This window comes from Impatiens glandulifera, chromosome 1 (genome assembly GCF_907164915.1).
Source record: "Impatiens glandulifera chromosome 1, dImpGla2.1, whole genome shotgun sequence".
Taxonomy (NCBI): domain Eukaryota; kingdom Viridiplantae; phylum Streptophyta; class Magnoliopsida; order Ericales; family Balsaminaceae; genus Impatiens; species Impatiens glandulifera.
In genome coordinates, this window is record NC_061862.1 from 40098102 (window position 1) to 40109656 (window position 11555).

At 33.5% G+C, this 11555-nt stretch overlaps 1 pseudogene; it reads left to right on the forward strand.

Annotated features, from left to right (window-relative positions):
- The first annotated feature begins 1878 nt into the window (after window positions 1-1878).
- On the forward strand, window positions 1879-2909 carry LOC124922654 (annotated as a pseudogene).
- The last annotated feature ends 8646 nt before the right edge of the window (window positions 2910-11555 follow it).

The window sequence follows — 11555 nt, forward strand, 5'->3', positions numbered from 1 at the left end:
GGCGATTCCGATCCTAACACGATTATTTTTAGAATAATTGAGTTTTTTTTGAAATAATTGATTTTTAATTCTTAATAAAGTTAATGTAGTAATTTGTCTATATTACAACACTTAAGGGAGTTATTATACTTAGAATATTCAAGATTTTATTTAATTAATTACATTGGGTATTTATATATAAAAAGTTTTATAAAATATATATTAACATTTTTTTTATAAAGTCGTTAGTATACTTTTTATGTATTTTATTTTCATTAATTAAATTAGTTTTCTTAGTTTGTTAGATTAGTTGTAAGATTAGTTTGTTAGATTATGTTTTGCTTCTGTGAACATGAAGACCGAGGAAACTAGCCTAGATCTGCGCCTATGCTAGTTCTCTGTTGCCCAGGACCTTAAAATTTGACTTGAGCCTCTTTCTGACCTAGAAAACTTAGCTATTTTTCTTGTATCAAATTCTTTTAGACATTCTTAGGATTATATGTTATTTTATTTCCACTATTAACCTTTTGGGTTGCAATTTGCACCCCAAAAGTACTTACTACTCATTTAGGACCGAATGGGAGAGTTGTTGATATTCTGACGACTGAATGAGGGGTAACCACCCTCAAGAATCACCTCTCCCTCTACGCCTCATTCAGAAGTTTGAAGGTCCACCCTCATTTATTCAGTTTATATATAACCCTCTCCGGTTTAACGCTAATTGATGCGGCAAATATTGTAAGATTTTATTTTTATTTTTTATACTCAAATATCTAAATAAATTATATAAAATATTATAATTTAAAAATCTATCCCAATATATATTTATAAGATTGTTGTTTGTAAATTGAGAATAATGGTTATATTATTTATGATTCTGAAAAAAAAAATCAATTAAAGGCAAAATTATGTGTTATTGTTTGGAAATCTATATTTTTTAGAATTCAAGAGTATAAGGATTTAAGTTGGTGTTATATTTAAAATTAAGGAGATATATACTATTTGAAAGAGTTACAATTTTGGTGAAAAAATGACAAATATATTGATATATAATTGAATTTCTAGTTCAACTATATTGATATATTAAAATTTGTGTTCTAATATAATGATAATAATATCTGTTTTTTAAAAATGTATTGTGGTTGGGTAGTCTCCTAAATAGAGGGTTAAATTTAAATGTATAATCTCCTATATTGCAAAAAATGTTTAAAAACACAATAAAAAATTTATTATTAGTTTTGTTAGTATAAGGTGAGGATTGTATTTTAAATTAGTCAAATGTTAGAATTTAACCAAAATTTATGGTAAGATTATGTATTTTTTTTAAGAAAGAAATATAACATAATATTATTATTATTATTATTTTTTAATTTTAAAAATATAAAGATAAAACATATTGGATTGTGATTATAATTTGAATTTTTGTCAAACAAAATTGTAATATTTACATGCATCTAAATTAACTAAGTGAATTTTAATATTATTTTATAATTGAAAAAGAAAATTATGTGTATTTTCCATAAATAGAGTGTGAAACAAATATTTTGAAATTTCTTTTGACTCCAAACTCTCGTTTCTTTAAGTCAAACAAGTCCATGCATCTAAATTAACTAAATCAAGTCAAGTCAAGTCAAATAATATTTACATGGTAATTTTCTTCATATATATAGAGAGAGAGGAGAGACGTACATGATGACATAATTCCCAATAGCTGCTTCAAGTTACAAATATGACGGGATTTTCGGCCACCGTACTCCTCCTCTGTTTCATAGTTTCCGCCGCCGTATCTAGTAAGTCCAAAATCTCTATTAATTCTCTTTAGCTGCTTCTTTCTACATCTAAATCTAATCTAATATTACTTTATTAACTAACTTGTAATTTCCAGCAGGTGTATCATACGCCGCCGCCGGAGCCGGCAATGTCGGCATCTGCTACGGCCAATTGGGAGACAACCTTCCCAGTCCGTCAAAGTCCGTCGAGCTCTTGAAAGCCATGAAGGTGAAGCAAGTCAAACTGTATGATTCTAACCCGGCCATTCTCGGCGCCCTGAGAGGATCCGACATCGAGGTTACGGTCATGGTCCCGAACCAGCTCCTTGTGAGCATCTCCACCAATCAAGCTATCGCAGACGAATGGGTACGGTCCCAAGTCTTACCCTTTTACCCAAAAACAAGATCCGATACGTTCTCGTCGGAAACGAAATCCTTTCTATCCCCGACCGTAACATCCAGCTCAGCCTCGTCCCGTCGATGTACCGGATTCAGAAATCGCTTGCGAAATTCGGCCTCCTCCGTAAGGTCAGAGTCACTACCTCATTGGCCATGGACGTGCTTCAAGCTTCTTACCCGCCTTCCAATGGAACCTTCCGTGCCGACATCTCCACTCAAATCATTAAACCTATGCTTCAGTTTCTCAAGTACACGAAATCGTCCCTCTTCTTGGATGTATACCCGTATTTCGCTTGGGCATCCAACCCGGTCGACATCAAGCTTGATTACGCCCTGTTATCCTCCGCCAATAACATAAGGGTTAAGGATCCGGGTACGGGGTTAACCTACACCAATCTGCTGGATCAAATGATAGACGCGGTCTACTTTGCCATGAAAAGAATGGGCTACCCGCATGTTGGGATCTTTATAGCGGAAACCGGTTGGCCGAATGGAGGAGATATTGGCCAAACAGAATCAGGAGCTAGTATTAACAATGCCGCAATCTATAACCGGAATGTAATAAAGAAATTCACTGCCGTACCGGCCATCGGAACGCCGGCGAAGCCGGGTGTAGTCATTCAGGCACTACTTTTTGCCCTGTACAACGAGAACATGAAAACGGGTATGGGATCGGAGAGGCATTTCGGAGTGTTGTATCCGAACGGGTCAAGTATTTACCGACTGGATTTTTCTGGTAAGACGAGGGAGGCAGAGTACTAGCTGTCAGCGCCGACTGTCGGAAAACATCTGAGGTGAGGTTTATTATGGATGCCGATTCCGACGGACGAGCAAGTGATTTAAGAACAGTTTTAAAATCATGTTCAACAAATTTCAGCCTATTTAGTTTATTAATATTATGTATAATTCATTTCTTATATTATTTTAGAGTGAAAAATGAGGAAGTGATCATACAAAAATATTATTATATTTGATTCACTTTAGAATTTGTATCTTGATTTTTTCTATAAAAAAAATTCAACTAGAATTAAAAATCATTTTATTTAATTTCTAATCAAACAATATTACACAAATAATTAATCACACTATTAAAATGTTTTCTATTTCTTTTTTAACTTATTTATTATTATATATTAAAATCTTTAAATATTAAAAATAAAATAAAAATATCACCGATTAACATTTTCAAAATAAACTAATATTTATTTAAAACGTTTTACTGGTGTTTAAGAATTTGTTCTCTAAAGACTAAAATAAATGTACAATATTGTCATTTTCACATTCATGTATCTGTCATCTTAACAACTAGCATCGAAATGACGACTAACAATGACGAAGATAAAGAAAAAACACATTTTTACAAAGAGTGTTTAACTTTCTTAAAAAGAAAGGAAAACAATATATTTTCTAATTTTATAAAAATTAAAAACGCAAGGAGGGGTGTCCTTTTCAATTATAATGCCCAGATATAGCACATATATATTCTTTCTGTAAGGATTTGTATCTCTCAAATCTTACCTGTTTGAAAACAATCTGTAAAAAACACAAGAAATAAGAACACAAGAACACACAGATTTATAGTGGTTCACTCAAATTGAGCTACATCCACTTCAGCCACCACCAGATTTCACTATGAAGAAGAAGAAGGAATACAGAGTTTTTTTGCCTCACACTTTATCTCTCTAGAATTCTGTCTAACCCAATGTAAACCCTTAATAATCACATATTTATAAGGTAAACATTCAGGTAATAAACCTAAATAACTTTGGTCAGGCCCAAACCCAAAACCAAAAAAAGAAAACTCAATAAACTCTAATTAATAATGTAGAGTTTATTATAAGTGTAGGCTCCATAACTCAACAATCTCCCACTTGGAGACTAACTTCATCATCTCTCGATCGGTAGTGGCTTTCCATTCGGTGTCTTAACGAAGAAGACCAGCTGAAGTTGCACACAATTTCAGTTTCTCATTTGTCACAACTTTCGTCAACATATCAGCTGGATTCTCACTCCCGGGAATCTTTTCAAGAGCTAATACTCCATCTTCTAAAGCTGACCGGATGAAATGATAACGAACCTGTATATGCTTCGTCCTGCCATGATAAACAGGATTCTTTGCCAAATGAATGGCACTCTGACTGTCGCATCGCAACACACTTCCCTCGTAGTCTTGACCCAATTCTCGCAAAAAAGGTTGTAACCACATCATCTCCTTAGTAGCTTCTGTCACAACAACATACTCTGCCTCACAACTAGAAAGAGCAACAATCTTCTGCAATTTTGAAACCCAACTGACTGCAGTACCTCCCAAAGTATAAATGTACCCTGTTGTGCTCTTCCTACTATCTACATCACCACCATTGTTAGCATCAACATATCCTTCCAAACCCATATTAGACTTTCGAAAACACAAAGCAAGACCCGTACTTCCTCTTAAGTATCGTAGTATCCACTTTACTGCTTCCCAATGTTGTCTACCCGGATTGCTCATGAATCTGCTAACAACTCCCACTGCATGTGCTATGTCTGGTCTTGTGCAAACCATCGCATACATAATACAACCAATGGCAGAGGCATACGGAACAGTGGCCATGTAATTTTTCTCCTCCTCTGTTGAAGGCGACTGATCTTTAGATAGTCTGAAGTGACTAGCTAAGGGGGTAGTAACTGGTTTTGCATCATACAAGTTGAACCTGCTAAGAACTTTCTTCACATATTCTTCTTGTGAAAGCTTGAGAACTTCTTCATCCCTGAAAATTCTCATCCCAAGGATTTGTTTAGCAGCACCCAAATCCTTCATTGCAAACTTTTCAGACAACTCTTTCTCAAGCTTGTTAATCTCATACAAGCTTGCTCCAGCAATCAACATGTCATCAACGTAGAGAAGAAGAAGAATGTACGATTTATCAAACCTTTTGATATAGCAACAATGATCAGCTTCACACCTCAAAAAATTGTTACTTTTCATGAAGCTATCAAACTTCTTGTACCATTGCCTTGGAGCCTGTTTCAAACCATACAGACTCTTCTGAAGCTTGCACACAAGCTCATCTTTTCCTTTCATTTCAAATCCTTCTGGTTGTCGCATATAAATTTCTTCATCTAGATCACCATGAAGAAAAACAGTTTTGACATCCATTTGTTGAAGATAAAGGTCTTCTTTCACAACCAAACTTAAAATAGTTCTAATTGTCATCAATTTAACTACTGGAGAGAAGATTTCATTGTAGTCAATACCTTCTTTCTGTTGAAATCCTTTCATAACCAACCTTGCCTTGTACCTCATGGTTTTATCATGTTCTTCTTTAATCCTGAAGATCCATTTATTGTGAAGTGCTTTCTTTCCCATTGGTAGCTCAGTGAGCTCCCAAGTCTGATTCAACATCAAAGAGTCCATCTCATCTTTCATCGCAGACTCCCACTTAACCGATTCATCAGATTGTATTACTTCCTCATAGCATTCAGGTTCACCTCTATCTGTCAACAAGATATAGTTTAGAGATGGAGACCACCTCTCAACTGGTTTTCGATTTCTTGATGATCTTCTCAACTGTATAACCGGTGTTTGCTGATTTACCTCTAGAGCCACATTCTCAACGATTTCATCTTCAACAACACATTGTTCTTCTTCGACAACCGGTATATATTCAGCTGAAAATTCTCTCAAATCGACTGTACCAGTCTCTTCCAACTTGGAATCACCACCTGATGTCTTCCCAACACAATCTTTGTAGAGAACTTATTCATTGAAGATAACATTTCTGCTACGAATGATCTTCCGATTTTGATTATCCCAGAAACGATAACCAAACTCGATATCACCATAACCAATGAAAAAACATTTATTAGACTTTGGATCAAGCTTGCTCCTATCAAATTCATTAATATGAACATATGATAAACATCCAAACACTTTTAAATAAGAAAGGTTTACCTTTTTATTGCTCCAAGCTTCTTCAGGAATTCTGAATTCAAGAGGAACAGAGGGTCCACTGTTTATCAAATAGGCAGCAGTATTAATAGCTTCTGCCCAGAAGGTTTTAGGCAGCCCTGCATGCAATCTCATGCTTCTAGCACGCTCGTTCAATGTTCGATTCATTCTTTCAGCTACTCCATTCTCTTGAGGCATTCGGGGAACAGTCTTCACCATACTGATCCCATTCTCAGCACAATACTCTTTGAAATCTGAATTGATATATTCACCTCCGTTGTCGGATCTCAAGCACTTAACTTTCTGATTTGTTTCATTTTCAACCAAAGACTTCCACTTCTTGAAAATAGCAAATACTTCAGACTTGTGCTTCATAATGTAAACCCATACTTTTCTTGTTGAATCATCTATAAAAGTCACATAGTAGTATGATCCGCCAATAGAAGAAACAGGTGCAGGTCCCCACACATCAGTGTGTAACAACTCTAGTCTTTCTTTCTTGAGCTCCTTCCCAGTTTTTAAGAAACTCACCCGTTTTTGTTTTCCAAGAATGCAATTTTCACATAACTGATGTTCAACAGACTTCAGTTCTGGAATCTGTCCATTTTTCAAAAGAATTTTCATCCCTTTTTCGCTCATATGGCCCAACCTGCAATGCCATAGCTCACTGTTCTTCGAGTCATCAATTATAGCATCAACTGTTTCTCTGCAAGTTGAAGTCGTGTATAACGTTCCAGTTTTGTGACCTCGAGCAACAACAATTGTTCCTTTAGTCACCTTCCATGCACCATTTCCACAACTGAAATTGTGACCTTCTTCATCAAGTTGTGTAACAGAGATCAAATTGCGCATTAAACCTGGAATGTGTCTCACCTTATTAATCTTCCAAACAGAACCATTTGCCATCTTCAATTTGATGTCACCAATGCCAACAATATCCAGTGGCTCACCATCTGCGAGATAAACTTTCCCAAAGTTTCCAGCCACATAATTCTCCATTAATTCTTTGTGAGCAGTGGTGTGGAAAGACGCTCCTGAGTCCAAAACCCATGAATCTATCGGGCTATCAACAGACAGAAGTAACGCATCAATGACAGATTCTGTAACAACGTTGACTGCATCATTTTTATCATCACCGTTTTTCTTCGGTGCTTTGCAGTTCCTCTTCAGATGACCATGTTTACCACAATTCCAGCACTCAAATGTCCTCCCAGACTTGGACTGACTCCTCCTGCTCCTTGACATAGATCTGCTCTTACTTCGGTTGAAATTTCTATCATTACCTCTGCCCATGTTTTCCACATTCAGAGTAGAACCTTTGAACGTTTCACCAGAATCAATTTTCCGAACCTCTTCAGCAAGAATACGATCTCTAACTTCAACAAATTTCAGTTTAGCATTTCCAACTGAATTACTAATTGCTGCCCTCATAGGTTCCCAGCTATTTGGTAGAGATGCTAACAAAATCAGGGCACTAACTTCATCCCCAAAATCAATCTCAACAGATAGCAATTGATTCACAATTGTATTGAATTCATTCAAATGAGTAGTGACAGAAGTACCATCAACCATTCTTAAGTAAAAGAGTCTTTTCATTAAGTGTACCTTGTTGTTAACATATGGTTTCTCATACATATCAGAAAGAGCTTTCATCAGACCCATGGTGGTCTTCTCCTTTGCTACATTGTGAGCAACTGTCTTGGCTAGCGTCAATCGGACAACTCCCAAAACCTGTCTATCAAGGAGTTTCCATTCAACTTCATCCATCTTCTCTGGTTTCTCACTCAAAGGAACATGAAGCTTCTTTCCATAGAGATAATCTTCAATCTGCATTCTCAAGAAGGCATAATCTGTCCCATCAAATCTTCCAATCCCATGTCCTATACTATTCTCACTTGCCATTATTTCCAATGCTCAGATCTAGCCTAGCTACTCTGATATCAGTTGTTAGGATTTGTATCTCTTAAATCCTACCTGTTTGAAAACAATCTGTAAAAAACACAAGAAAGAAGAACACAAGAACACACAGATTTATAGTGGTTCACTCAAATTGAGCTACATCCACTTCAGCCACCACCAGATTTCACTATGAAGAAGAAGAAGGAATACAGAGTTTTTTTGCCTCACACTTTATCTCTCTAGAATTCTGTCAAACCCAATGTAAACCCTTAATAATCACATATTTATAGGGTAAACATTCAGGTAATAAACTTAAATAACTTTGGTCAGGCCCAAGCCCAAAACCAAAAAAAAGAAAACCCAATAAACTCTAATTAATAATGTAGAGTTTATTATAAGTGTAGGCTCCATAACTCAACACTTTCCACGATGCTTGATTTCTCGGACACCACGATTAACTTGGTCTTGGGATAATTAATGGAGTGATCAGTCATTATCCCAACATAAGAAGTTTTATAACAGCCAATGTAAAAAGTGAACATCTCAATTGTGAATTTCATCCACTGTTCTTCCGAGACCCTTTTGAAGGAGTGTCGAAATGAAGAAGATAATATTTTTCGTGACTTCTTACGTGTAGTAATTACAATCCCGAATTTCTTAGGACAATCAACTCATAACTCATTGTGTCGATTGTGGTCAAGTTCATCTTACAAAGGCAAAGGTTATGACTCGTTGTGTCTTTTCGTTATATCATAGGTCATGCATGTAGTATATTTCTAGGCTTCAAATAAGATGTGTGTTTTTAAATATGGGTGTGAGTGGTTTGGTTTGTTTGGTAAATTTATTGACCGAAATGCATATCTACACCATTGACATTGGTTTAGTAAATTTTAAACCGTCGATATGTCGTTTTGATTGATCCGTTTTGAACGGTTAAAAGAACGATTTGGTCGATTTAATTAGTTTGGTTAATTGTTGGATTTGTTAAAATAGATTTAAAATATATCAATAACAATTTATAAATATTGTAATGTACATGAACAAGTAACAATATTATGACTGAGGCAAGGCGGTAAAAATCGAGATTTTTACGTAAAATCTCGTTGGTTAGTTGTAATATAGTAAAAACTAGAGTTTATTTGAAATTGTAAGAGTTTAATTTGATAAAATAATAGTTATATATTATTATTAGAGAAATGATTAGGTTAGGGAATTTGGTGAGGGAATGACTTGGAATAATCTTATTCGCTTAAAAAATTAAATAATTTCTCTTTTTTATCTCTTTCCTCCCACTTTTACATTTTCCAACCAAGGTGATGCCAAGTCATTCCCTCACTAAATTCCCTACCAAATTCCCTCTTTCTATCACTCCTCATTATTATTATTTATATATATAATTAAGTATACTTAGTCAATTTTAAATTTTTATATATTTAAATATAAAATTAATTAAAAAATTATAATAAATAAATAACACTATAAAACAAATTATACTTACAAATTAATTATATTAATTTATTTATTTGAATAAATAATAAATTTATTTTTAAATTTTTAAATATAAATCATTTTTTAAACGTAAAATCGTATAGAATCGTAAAATCTTATTACCGTAAATTTAAAATCGTAAGAATTTACCTATTTAAGAGTTTACTTAAAATCAGACTCAATAATCTAATGTAAAATTGTAAAATCGTAAGATTTTAAGAATAAACTCGAGATTTTAACAGTCTTGAACTGAGGTCCGATAACACAATTCATGAATAATATATATGAATAATGTTATTAGTAAAATTCCCTAACATAATTTATAAAAACATATATTGTATTTATATGAATAATAACATTAACTAACTAAAAAAACCTTGATTTTAAATTCACAATTGCATTATACTTGTAATTATTTTTTTGGACTAAACATAACACTAATACTTAGTAACAATTTTGATATTAAGTTGGTCTACTAATGGTAATAATTAATATTTTTGATAATATGTTAACAATTTTTTAGGTTCATGCTATTGTCTCATTATTTTTATATTAAATGTGTGTTGTAATCTAATAGTTATAATACATTACTCATCACTATTAGTTTAAGATACAATTATCGCTCCCATTTTATTTAAGTATTTGGTCGGTTGAAATAGTTTTATTAACGCTAAACCCGTTGGGGATCAGTTTAATAAAAAAACCATAATGAGTTCGGTTTGGTCAATTCTCGGTTTGAAATAGTTTGGTTTGAGAAATTTCACGGTTTGAACGGTTTGATTTAGGGATGGCAACGGGTATCTTACCCATTGGGTAATGAAGTATTACTTACACTTTACTGAAGAAGAAATTACAAAATAAAAAATAAAGATTATGTTAATAAACAAGTATAAGAACCATCATAACTTTATTAAATAAAATTAAAACAAGTAATATAATATTTTAAAAACACAAATGAAAACATTATTTACTTGCAATTTGTTTTGTTATTAAAAATTTGAGGTCGAATAAAACCTATAAAGAAGATGAGAGAATATGAAAGATAGAAATTGAAATAACTAGTAAGGTTGAATTTAGATTAAGAATGAAAATGAAGATTAAGAGTATTGACTTATATGAGAGAGATAAACACTTATTACAAATTAATTAATGATGTTAAGCATGATGTGTGGTGTGAGTAACGATAAAATAATTAATATATTTATTTAATGCTGGCTATGACTTATGATTTGGAATTTGAAAAGACATTTAAATTTTATCAATATATAATATATATATTAATATATTCGGGTATCGGGTTTGGGTTTTCAATACTCCCCATCCCCGAACCCGAACCCGATCGGGTAATTTTTTTTATTCTCCATCTCCGATCCCGACCCCGAACCCGAACCCGATTTGAAATATCCGAACCCGATCATCGGGTACCCACGGGTATCGAGTATACGGATACCCATTGCCATCTCTAGTTTGATTAATTTACTTACCCCTCATTTTTAAATGATATCATATAATCAATTATGTATATGTTTCTTTATATATATATATTTTGGAATTTATAAACACCAAATATTTATTTCAAGCTAACCATCATTTGGTCTCAACAAAATCACTAAAAAAGTTGTAACGTCCTAAACACGATTATCGTCAATATGTTCTTATCTTCTTTTCAAAATTCGTAAAACATTTATAAAGATTGGACGCTTCTCGGAGGTCGTCTAGTAATAAAAATGAGATGAGGAACAATAGGGCTCGACCAAAGTTTGATAACTTTGACTTTTCAAGATACACCACTCGTTTCTCCATGAGAAATCGAAAAAGAAATGACATTGCATTTGAATATGCAGATAATATAGATTTTGGTTGGTTCGATGTTGGTTACACTTAGAGAAAGACATCTTAATTATATCCCTCGTATGTGTGATCTCTACTATAAATATGTGATCATTTCATAAAAATCCGAGCTATGTAATACCTATCATTCATCTAAAAGTTAATATTTATAATACTATTGTAAGTAGTAGTGTAACACTCTGTTCTTAGTCATCGTCTATGATATAGATATAATCAAAAGTAGTATAAATATAAGGTGT